This window comes from Dendrobates tinctorius, unplaced genomic scaffold, assembly GCF_039654945.1.
Source record: "Dendrobates tinctorius isolate UK_male_01 unplaced genomic scaffold, ASM3965494v1 ptg000051l, whole genome shotgun sequence".
Lineage (NCBI taxonomy): Eukaryota > Metazoa > Chordata > Amphibia > Anura > Dendrobatidae > Dendrobates > Dendrobates tinctorius.
In genome coordinates, this window is record NW_027361719.1 from 22,476,270 (window position 1) to 22,488,989 (window position 12,720).

A 12,720-nucleotide genomic window follows, 5' to 3' on the forward strand; every position below is an offset into this window, starting at 1 on the left:
TGTGCGTAAACAACCTTATAGGCTAGTCTCATGTCTTTGGTTTTACAGAGTGTAGAATGTCAGAGTGCCTCCACAACCTGAATTTTAATCAGCTCCTAGTGGCTGAAGATGTGCAGCTGGGGAAGATGAAGGGAAACAAGTTTGCCATTGTGCTGATCAGGAGAGGGTGCCTGAAGTCGGATTAATATTCAGAATTGTGAGTCCTCAGTGGTTGATACCTTTTAATGTCTAACTGAAAAGATGGTAACACATTGCAAGCTTTCAAGACTACTCAGGTCTCTTCATCAGGCAATGACTAATACAAAATCTGAAGAATCACATATTTATACATAACACAGCACAGAAAAAATGCAATAGATAAGACAAGTGACGCAAAGCAGAACTATCATTGTGGGAGAGGGAGAAACATAAATATTGGACCAGTTCATAGATAAGGAGTCTGGATGTTATATTGTCTTCTGATTGGGGTCTCCTAATGTGTTGTGATGCCCCACAAGGTCTTAAGAGCAAATTCCTAAATTGATGTAAAAAGACATAAATACAATGTGAGGCTGGTTTCACATTAGCGCTTTTTAAGCGCACGCACGGCCGGGGTAGTTCCGCCCCCGAGCCGGCTCTCTGCCCGGCGTGCCCGCCCCTTGCTTGTAGCGCCGCCTCCTAGCGCACAGCGGCGCCTGCGATCGGCGCACCCTATCTTTAGCATAGGGTGCGCAGATCGTGCGCAGGCCGTGGGGCAGAGAGCTGGCTCGGGGGCGGAGCTACCCCCGGCCGTGCGTGCGCTTAAAAAGCGCTAATGTGAAACCAGCCTGACACATTCATTCCAGCATTGAAAGTATCAAAGGTCATCATGAGCTTGTACTCCCAAACTTTTCTGTCTCTCTGAGATGTGAAGTTACTTTTCAATACCAGTAACTTCATATCCATGGTGTTATGATCAGGCATACAAAAATGTTTTGCCACAGGTAGATCCATTCTTTTTTCTCTTATTGTGTGACGATGAGAATTCATCCTTGTTCTAAGCTTTTGCCCTGTCTCCCCCACATACAGACCCCGAGTTGGACATTTAGTACAAATAATTAAGTACACCACATTAGATGTGATGCAGCTGAAAGTATCTGGGATCTTGTAGTCGTGATGTGAATTGGGGATCTTTATCTTGTCCGTGGTCATTATAAATGGACAGGTTTTACATTTTTTCTGGTTGCAAGGAAAGGTTCCTGCAGATGTTGGAGAGGACAGGAAGCTTCTGACAATGATGCTTCTTAGATTTGGGGGCTGCCTAAAGCACAGTAGTGGGGGGTCTGGAAAAATGGATTGTAATCGGGCATCTTTTTGTAGTAAAGGTTGTAATTTCCGTGCAGCTCCCCTTAGCACTTCCAGATTTGGGTTGTAGGTGACTACTAGAGGCACCTGGTTATTTTTTTCTTTAGCTTTGTAATGTAGCAGGTGATTCCTTGATATTCTGGTGGCTCTTGTAATTTTGTTTTTTCAATTGTTCTTGGATGGTAGCCCTGATTCAAAAGGTCTTTTTGAGGCGACCAAGGTGTTCATCTCTATCCATGGGGTCGGAAAATATACGATTGTATCTGATGGCTTGGCTATAAGGGCCTGTCACACTAAGCGATATCGCTAGCAATATCGCTATAACTTGTGACGTTATAGCGATATTGCTAGCGATATCGCTATGTGTGATACTTACCTCCGACCGGCTCCCCGCTGGTTATCGCTGATCGCGCGAGAATATACTTGACTTTTGGATATGGAACAAACCCCCTCCCTCCATCTTAAAACAACCATAACTATAGTAAAGATAGACTCTGGAATAAATTAAACACAAACACAAAATCCCCTGTGGAGGAAACCTCTAGGGAATCATGGCTGAAGGATTGCCCTTCTCTTGGACTTAGAAAGTTAACACTAACTCTTTATAGCCATGATAAAATTGGACCTTGTACAAAATATACAATGGGTAATTAAACAAATACAATAAAGCATTTCTCATTATACAAGTTGTTAGGCACGGCGGAACGCACTAAATAAAAATGATAATAAAGTGCGTTCGCCGCTCGGGGTCCAACGTGCAGTAGGTGTTACAACCGCTACTGAGTGATGGCAGGAGCAATATAGTAACATAGTAACATAGTAACATGGTACTTAAGGTTGAAGGGAGACTTTAAGTCCATCTAGTTCAACCCATATCCTATCCTAACTTGCCCTAACATGTTGATCCAGAGGAAGGCAAAAAAAAACCCATGTGGCAAACAGTAAGCTTCACATTGGGGAAAAAAATTCCTTCCCGACTCCACATACGGTAATCAGACTAGCTCCCTGGATCAACGCAACACTAAGGAAACTAGTGTATATACCCTGTAATATTATACTTTTCAAGAAAGGCATCCAGTCCCTTCTTAAATTTTAGTAGGGAATCACTCATTACAACATCATATGGCAGAGAGTTCCATAGTCTCACTGCTCTTACAGTAAAGAATCCACGTCTGTTAGTATGCTTAAACCTTCTTTCCTCCAGACGTAGAGGATGCCCCCTTGTCCCCGTCACAGGTCTAAGAGTAAAAAGATCATTAGATAGGTCTTGGTATTGTCCCCGCATATATTTATACATTGTAATAAGATCACCCCTAAGCCTTCGATTCTCCAAACTAAATAATCCCAAGTGTAATAACCTGTCTTGGTATTGCAGACCCCCCAGTTCCCTAATAACCTTGGTAACTCTTCTATGCACCCGCTCCAGGTCAGCTATGTCTTTCTTATACACCGGAGACCAGAACTGTACGCAGTATTCTAAGTGTGGTCGCACTAGTGACTTATATAGAGGTAAAATTATGTTCTCCTCCTGAGCATCTATGCCTCTTTTAATGCATCCCATTATTTTATTTGCCTTTGCAGCAGCTGCCTGACACTGGCCACTAAATGTGAGTCTGTCGTCCACCCATACACCCAGGTCTTTTTCAGTGACAGTTTTGCCCAGTGTTTTACAATTAAGCACATAATTATACATCTTGTTCGTTCTACCCAAGTGCATGACCTTACATTTATCCCCATTAAAGCTCATTTGCCATTTATCAGCCCAAGCTTCTAGTTTGCATAAATCCTCCTGTAATATAAAATTGTCCTCCTCTGAATATGGCGGTATAATGCGCACAGGTTCAACTTCACCCGTAGTGCGCAGAGCGGGCTCTGTTCACACACAGGGATGCCGCAACACAAAAACACAAAGAACACTGAACCAAGGCTAAGTGCACACATAGCAGAAAATTTCTGCTTGAAAACCTAACTCCCTTCCCAGAAACCGCACCTATTTTTCCGCGGCGTTTTTTGCGCGGTTTTGATGCGTTTTTGATGCGTTTTTTTCCGCAGCGGTTTCAAAACGCATGGAAGAAGCCAAAACCGAGGAAAAATCTGCAAAATTAATGTGCATGCTGTGTTTTTTACCGCGATGCGTTTTTTTCGCGGTAAAAAACGCATCAATGTGCACAAAAAGTGCAAAATGCATAGAAATGACTGGGAAGCTTATTTTTAGCGATTTTATAGCGGTTTTATAGTGAAAACTGCTGTAAAAACCGCTAAAAAACGCTGTGTGTCACAGAGTTCAGTTAAAATGCACACACGGTATCTGTTCACAGGAGCAGGCCCTAAGACAGAGGAGCTGCATCCATCTAGACCTACCTGTGTGCGGCGTCGCTACTGCGGGCGCCAAGGGGGGCTGCAACTGCAGCGTGGCGTAAGACACTGCCGCTCGACAACAAGGATGGAAGGCAAGCGCAATGTCGGACGCTAGCGTAGCGGTGCGGTGAGCACAGTGGCTTAAGGCTTGCCACTGACTGGCGCTGACTACTAAACCAGACCCTGGCGCTAGTATAATGTAAGGAGCGGCGGAACGCACTAAATAAAAATGATAATAAAGTGCGTTCTCCGCTCTGGGGCCACCGTGCAGTAGGTGTTACAACCGCTACTGAGTGATGGCAGGAGCAATATGGTGGTATAATGCGCACGGGTTTAACTTCACCCGTTGTGCGCAGAGCGGGCTCTGTTCACACACAGGGATGCCGCAACACAAAAACACAAAGAACACTGAACCTGTTAGTGTCACAGAGTTCAGTTAAAATGCACACACAGTATCTGGTCACAGGAGCAGGCCCTAAGGCAGAGGAGCTGCGTCCTTCTAGACTCACCGTGTGTGCGGCGACGCTACTGCAGGCGCCAAGGGGGGCTGCATCTGCAGCGTGGCGTAGGACACTGCCGCTCGACGACAAGGCTGGAAGGTCAGTGCGATGTCGGACTCTCGCGTAGCGGTGCGGTGAGCACAGTGGCTTATGGCTTGCCACTGACTGGCGCTGACTACTAAACTAATTCCCAATCCACATGCGTAATATCAGAGGGAAGGGGTTTCAAATGAGTCAGTCACCATAGCCATACATCCGTCACCATTCACACATAGCAGTATAGTCTATACTAGCGCATGGCGGAACGGCCATGCGCGCTTTTTATAGCCGTGCGGGACCTTCCAGATCTCTGAGATGGACCAATGAGATCTGGAACAGGACCTGGGCACATGACTCCCGATCTCCAATGGAAGATCGTCTCGGGAGCATGCCCAGTAGGAGCACAGAGGGACTTAGTCTCTGGAGCGGTCTGCTGCAAAGTAATCTCCTCTGTAGTAGAAAGACAGCAGTTGACCGCAGAATGTGAGGCTCTAGATTCCTGCAGAGCAGACGCAGAAACCTGACACCTAACACAAGTAATGTTAACTAAAATGTTGTGGAACAGTTATTATAACAGGGTGGGAGAAGTTTCCTCCAGTTCTTCCATGAGAGAAAGAGGGACAGAGATAGACAGAGAGTTACCTCCTCTATTTAAGGCCCACCATCCTCACAGTAAGAGACCAGGCACAGACCTCACTCTTTCTTAAACAAACCTGCAGGAGTTAAAGGTCCAACCCTCCCAAAGTCATGTCCCCCTCTCAGAGGTGTAGCTAGGGTTTCGGTTCAGGGGGGCGAAACTTCTGAGTGGGCCCCTAACTAGGTAACTTTGATTACAACTCGGTGACGCACCCTAATAGTGGATGTAGGAGATGACTGCGCTGTTACTGAAAATAATCCCTATATAAAGACCAACATGGATATTACCGCAATATGGTCAGTGGTAAATACCAGTTCTACAAAACATATGTGATTACTGCACAGGTATAGTTGGTGTCTTACCGCTGACGTTCTTTCTGATGGAATCGGTCACTTTTCACGTCTTTTCCATCTGGCCCAGACCGACATGATAACTCCTCCATCCAGGACTCGGCTACAGAGAATACAATGACACGTTACACTTCTCATATTCCACCCCCATCACCATGTATCCCCAACCTGCACAAACCAATCATCCTGCTGATACCTCAATGCTGAGCCGCTGCTGCCGTATGTGTCCCTATTACAGCACCTGATACCCCAATACTGAGCCTCTGCAGCCTTATGTGTCCTTATTACTGCACCTGATACCCCAATACTGAGCCACTGCTGCCGTATGTGCCCCTATTACTGCACCTGATACACCAATATTGAGCCTCTCCTGCCGTATGTGTCCTTATTACTGCACCTGATACCCCAATACTGTGCCGCTGCTGCCGTATGTGTCCCTATTACTGCACCTGATACCCCAATACTGAGCCTCTGCTGCTGTATGTGTCCTTATTACTGCACCTGATACCCCTATGCTGAGCTGCTGCCGTATGTGTCCCTATTACTGCACCTGATACCCCCTATACACACACGGCTCTGCTCCGTACACGCTGTACACATGCAGCTCCGCTCCGTACACCTTGTACACACCTGGCTCCGCTCTGTACACCTTGTACACACACGGCTCTGCTCTGCCCACCCCGTACACACGCGGCTCCACACCATACGGCTCAAATCCGTACACCTTGCACACACGGCTCCACTCCGTACACGCCGCACACACAGAGCTCTGCTCTGTACACCCCGTACACACTTGGCTCCGCTCCGTACACAAACAGCTCTGCTCACCCCATACACACATGGCTCCGCTCCTCTGTACACCTCATACATGCATATCTCTGCTCCGTACACCTTCTACACACACGGCTCCGCTCTGTACACCTCATACACACACAGCTCTGCTACATCCACCCTGTAAACCAATCCTGACCCCACACAGAAACTTACTTCACCTCATCCAGCACCATGACAACCAGCACAGCAGAGCCCTGTGCTGAAGCCCTGATCATGTGACCCCCTGACTCCGCCCCTCCTGTGACCTCATCACAGGTCCTGTGCGCACAGAAAAGCTCATAACGACATTGCTGGCTGTGAGGTGGGGGGCCCACTGCTGGCACCAGGGCCCCCCCACCGCCTTCTCAGGGGCCCATAGCGGCTGGGCGGCAGAGTAGGGAGATTGATTCTCCCTGCTCTGCCGCAGAATGTAACTGTATGGACGCGCTGTGCACGCCGATACAGTTACAGTAGCGTAGCTCAGTGGGCCCCTCAGAGCTCGGGGCCAGGGGCGACCGCCCCCTCTGCCCCCCGGTAGCTACGCTACTGCCCCCTCTGCTTAGTGCTTAGGGGGTTTCTTGACTGCAATCGTGCAGCCAGGCTGCAATTCAAACTGCCCATGTTTGGGCAGCATGAAATGCTTAGCAGGTTCCATTTAAGCTAATTTTCATGGCCATCAATGACTTCGCAATTATTCAAAATTAATCTGATCAGTGGGTGCCCAGCCACTTTACTGAAAGTGCGGCACATAGGATAAAATTAATTTTATTTCTCTCAGGAGCATCTGGCTTTCAATCACATTATTCATAACAAGTCAGCTAATACTGTACCTTCCTAATGCTATTAACATGCAAATAAACCCTATATCTGTAGGTTAATAGAATTACCCAAAGTTACTGATCCCTCTAAGGACAGACTGACATTATGCAGAACAAAACAGTGACATTTTGGGTCCATGGCCATGAAATTCCGCAGACCTCAATCTATTGAGAACCTGTAGTAAATCCTCAACTAGAGGGTGGAGAAACAGAAAAACAGAAATTGTGATAATCTCCAAGCACTGATAAAGCAAAAATGGGTGGCAATCACTCAGGATTTGGCCCAGAAGCTGATATTGAGCATTACAGGGTTCACTGAAGAAGTCTTGGAAAATAAGGATCAAACTTTGTGTTGGAATATGTTTGGTGCAACAACTCCACTCCTGTCTATGAGTGTTCATTTGCTAGATTTGTATGCTGTTTATAAAAAAAAAAATTAAAAAAACAGAGGCTCACACAGGGAGAGCATGTGACTGTTTTACTGTTTTTCCTGTGTCTGTGTATGAGAGAAGCAGCCTGCTGCAGATGCTTCACAGATAGAGACACATAAATGGTTTATTTCTGACCTATTAAGCTTATCATATATTGTTCCTAATTGTTCATGAATAAAGAAGCACTGTTGTCACACGCTTGGAGAGTATCCTGAGTAATCCGCTGCCAACACTTTGAATCAGCAAACTCTGTGAAAGCCAAAATTTGTGCCAGTCTCAAAAATATTTGTCCATGACTGTATGTACATGGATCAACCTATTGAAGCCAAGTGAACTAAGAGAACTAGTTAATGATTATTTCACATAAATCAATGACTCTTCTAAATACTTCAAATATAGCAAAGTAGTCAATGCCTGTCAAGTATGTCTATGGCCAAATGATGGAATATGTTAATAGGTTGAGGTCAGATAATCAGCCTCTCATCTTCTCCAATCTAAGCTACAATCTCATTGAAGGTCTATGAATGATATTCAGAGTATGGATGGAAAATAAATGTTTCTTTAGATGTATACAGTGGGTTCCAAATGTTTAAAGTTTGGTTTTCTGATCAAGGTGTGTGTCCACGCACTTTCACGTGGTAAGTTTTCTAAGTGAGATTAAGGCCTAGTTCAGACATCAGTGATTTTTCTCGTATGCCAAAAAACGGTACAATATGCATCAGTATTATTGTTCCGGTTTTAATCAGTGTTTGCTCTCTATGGCTGTATTAAACATCAGAAATTCTTAAAGATTTTCTTAAAATAAATAAATATTTTTTGAAACCCTTGGTAGCACAACTTCCGTCCTTCATTAAGGACACCACTGCGGCTTTGGGCCATTTGGAAAATTTGCAATTGACAGAAGAGATGTTATTGGTTACTGCCGATGTTGAGGCATTGTATTCCTCCATTGAACATTCAGATGGTTTAAGGGCTGTTGAGAAGTATTTATGGCAAAGCAATTTAAGTTATGAGATGTCATGCTTCATTCTTGTCTTACTAAAATTCAGTTTGACCCACAATGCCTTCATGTTTAATGGAAAAATCTTTTTGCAACAGAGGGGTACTGCAATGGGGGCTTCATGTGCCCCCTCTTATGCAAACCTGTTCATGGGGGCATGGGAGTGGTCAATTTTTCAGGAGGGGGATGTCATCAATGTTGATTGGGTCCATAACTGGATCCGATACATTGATGACATTTTGTTCATCTGGGAGGGTCCAGTTGTGGACTTGGAAGACTTTATGAGCTGTCTCAACAATAAAGATTTGAATATCAAATTGACTTATAAGTATGGACGCCAAGTTGATTTTTTGGATCTGTCAATTGCAGTGATATCTAATGGACGTATTTCTACATCAGTTTATCGTAAACCTACCTTAACCAACTCGTATCTGCACGCTTCATCCGCTCACCCTAAATCAACAATTTCTCGTATTCCCATTGGACAGTTTTTACGTGTCAAAAGGATCTGTTCTGATGAATTACAGTTTGAAGAGCAATCAAAAATTTTGAAGAAACGTTTTAAGGATAGAGGTTATGGACGTCGTGTCATTCAAAGGGGCTATAGGAGAGCAAAAAATACACCAAGGGATCAACTCCTACATAAAAACTTGCCTGTTTCATCTCGAGATGAAAGTGACAATAAGGTAAGATTTATAACAAACTATAACAGTAGGTGGTTAGATCTCAAAAAGATTTTTGAGAGACATTGGAAGATTCTCCATACTGATCCAATCCTTAAACAATGCTTGCCATCTTCTCCATTGTTTGTAGCCAAAAGGGCTCCGAATCTCCATGACATGCTGGTACATAGCTCTTATGATGCTAAGATGAACGAAAGAGAAGGAATCCGGAACGTATGGGATTTTTTCCGTGTGGCCTCTGCAAAGGCTGTGCCAATATGAGGAAAGCAACTACTTTCCTCAATTTTGACCGGTAAAGGAAATTTGATATCAGAGCTCATATTATGTGCTCAACAAAAGGTGTGATATACTATGCAGAGTGCCCCTGTGGAAAAATCTACATCAGCATGACCAGTCGGGAATTAAGGGTGAGCGTACGGGAACATTGTCTTGATATAGACAAAGCAAAAACTGCAATTGATGTCACAACTTTAAAAACTCTTCCCAGACATTTTAGGAAATATCATCAGTGTAATTCCAAGCTCCTTTTTGTTAAAGGAATTGATGTTGTTGATTTGGGCCCAAGGGGTGGGGATTTGTCTAAAATATTGGCCAAGAAAGAGTGCCAATGGATTTACAGATTGGGGACTTTAACCCCCCAAGGTTTAAATGAGAATTCTGGTTTTGGTGTATACCTCTTGTAGCCTTAGGAGTGATGGGTGGGGGGGGTTATTTTATTTTTAATTTTTATTAATTCTTTATGTTTTATTTTCTAGTTGCAATTGTCTTGCATTCATCCTGTTGATCATCTGTCCTATTTCCTTTTTGGAGGATGAAGAATTGTTCTACAATTGAAGGAGCAACCTGTTATTTATTTTGGGCGTGTTTTTGTTTTGTTTGATTATGTATTGGTTAGGGTGGTATATATATTTATTTTATGTATGTAAGTTTACACATCATTTCTACTATATGTAATTATTTATACGTATATATTTTTTATATTCAATTGACACTTGTATATTTATATTTGTGCACATTATGATTAATGTATAATTTTGTTTATACATATATATATATTTGTTATTATGATGCTTATCAGCAGGATTATATATTGTTTCATGCACTTTATTAATTGTTATTGAAGATGTCTTGGCGCACTTGGCACTTTATATTTACATCACATATATGCTGTATAGTATTCACCTCATTATGGTCACACTTTAGTATGTGCTTTTTATCAATATAGATTTTAACCTATGGTTAAATATATGAGGTAGAGCGCATGCTGGTACATAGGATTGCCGGGGTCTATGCTGTGAGCTTGTTTACATCACATACATGTAGTATAGTATTCACTTTATTTATTTCTCGGAATAAAAAATCAACACCATTGCAGTGGTATATTGGCTTCTCTACGAAAATTTCAAAAAGCAATTTTTTTCTGATCACCAAACTTGTTTATGTCTGTAGGGTTGCCCCCTTTTGCAAATGCAATCTTTGCTGGGGTTTTGGTCTTCGCTAGCAGAATTATGCCGGTAGACAGGGTCTTTTTTGCTGCGGTGGTTATTGACGACTTAACCCCTTAATGTCCAATGACGGACACAGTCCGTCATTAGACATCTCCCCTGCTTTGATGAGGGCTCCGGCACTGAGCCCGCATCAAAGCCGGGACATGTCAGCTGTTTTGAACAGCTGACATGTGCCCGCAATAGGCGCGGGTGGAATCGCCATCCGCCCGCGCCTATTAGCTAGTTAAATTCCACTGTCCAAGCTGACAGCGGGCATTTAAATAGCACTTCCGGCCGCCGGGCCGGAAGTGAGCTCATCGCCGACCCCCGTCACGTGATCGCGGGTCGGCGTCATGTTGCCTGGACAACCAGAGGTCTCATAGAGACCTCTATGGTTGGTCAAGGTTGATGGCTTTCAGCGCCGCCTGGTGGACGGCGCTGAAATAACAGGAGTAAATCTGCTGCATATGGGCGATCTGCTCATCGCCCATATGTAGTAGAGCCGATCGAGTTGTACATGCTTCAAGCCAAAAGTAAAAAAAAAAAGTTTAAAAATAAAAAAACCTAAAAGTTCAAATCACCCCCCTTTCGCCCCAATCAAAATAAAACAGTAAAAAAAAATCCCACATACACATATTAGGTATCGCCGCGTTCAGAATCGCCAGATCTATCAATAAAAAAAGCATTAACCCGATCGCTAAACGGCATAGCGAGAAAAAAGTCAAAACCCCAGAATTACATTTTTTTGATCTCTGTGACAGTGAATTAAAATGCAATATTGGGCGATCAAAAGAATGTGTCTGCATAAAAGTGGTATCATTAAAAACGTCAGCTCGGCACGCAAAAAATAAGCCCTCACCCGACCCCAGATCACGAAAAATGGAGACACTATGGGTCTCGGAAAATGGTGTTGATTTTCTTTGTTTTTTTTTTAGCAAACTTTGGATTTTTTTTTCACCACTTATGATAAAAAAGAACCTAGATATGTTTGGTGTCTATGAACTCGTAATGACCTGGAGAATCATAATGGCAGGTCAGTTTTAGCATTTAGTGAACCTAGCAAAAAAGCCAAGCAAAAAACAAATGTGGGATTGCACTTTTTTTGCAATTTCACCGCACTTGGAATTTTTTTCCTGTTTTGTAGTACACGACATGGTAAAATCAATGGTGTTGTTCAAAAGTACAACTCATCCCGCAAAAAATAAGCCCTCACATGGCCATATTGATGGAAAAATAAAAAAGTTATGGCTCTGGGAAGAAAGGGAGCGAAAAACAAAAATGCAAAAACGAAAATAACCCCGGTCCTTAAGAGGTTAAGGCTTTTTATGCCCATCCACAGATGGAGAGTTACGTTTACGATGAAGGCTGATTTGGAGGTGTGTAAGGTATTTTGGTTTCTTTAATGGTTATGCTAGGTTCATGTTACTTGAAACGTCAAAATCTGGAATTACGGTTATTCAATTTGGGCACAGTGCGCGGTGATTAAAGTGCATGGTTTCATTGACCTTTTATTATAGGAGCCCTAGTTTGTGTCAGGACATTTATTTTATGCGAAGTTTTTTCTATTGCATTGATCGTAGAATTTCAGGGTGCTTAGTTGTTCAATAAGAAAGTTTGTTTTGTTAAACAGCCTTGGTGTATTGCATTGTATAAACCTCAGGTCGTCCGTGTCACCCACGGTGTTGGGTCTTCTTCGTCGTTTAGTGTTATGTCTGTGATTTAATGTTTTACCACAGATGCGGCATATGCCGAAAACAGACGACACTCTTGCTAATATTATGATTGTTTCGTTTGTCAAGCCGTCAAAGAAGACTTTCCCAATATTTTCTGAGGAGTTTTTTCCTTGCCCTTCTTATCTAATGGAAGTGGTGGTGATCTACTAATGCCGCTGGTGCGTTCTTCTGTGGCTCCATAGATTTGGCAAGCATTCGGTTAGGCATGGGTAGAGTGGTGTTAACTGGTAAATAACAATCTGTTTACGTCTTGTGACCAAGCACGCTTGCAGGTTTCCATGTAGTTTCTGTTGCAGATTCATCGATGGGGTTTATCGGTCACGTATGCTCAGCAGTGCTTATCTAGGTTGGCCTGTTGTTTTTCAGTTGTTGGATTGGGCGGATGTTACGAAAATGTTATTATTCGTCAAGCTAGGAGTGTTTGTTTGCAGGAGGTTGCAACCTAGCATTGAGTGCAGGCATTCTGTCTCTTTAACTTTGCTTAGCAGTATTATAGCCTGTACTGAGTTTCCATGCAGCTCTACTTTTAAGTCCAAGCTCTTTTTCGT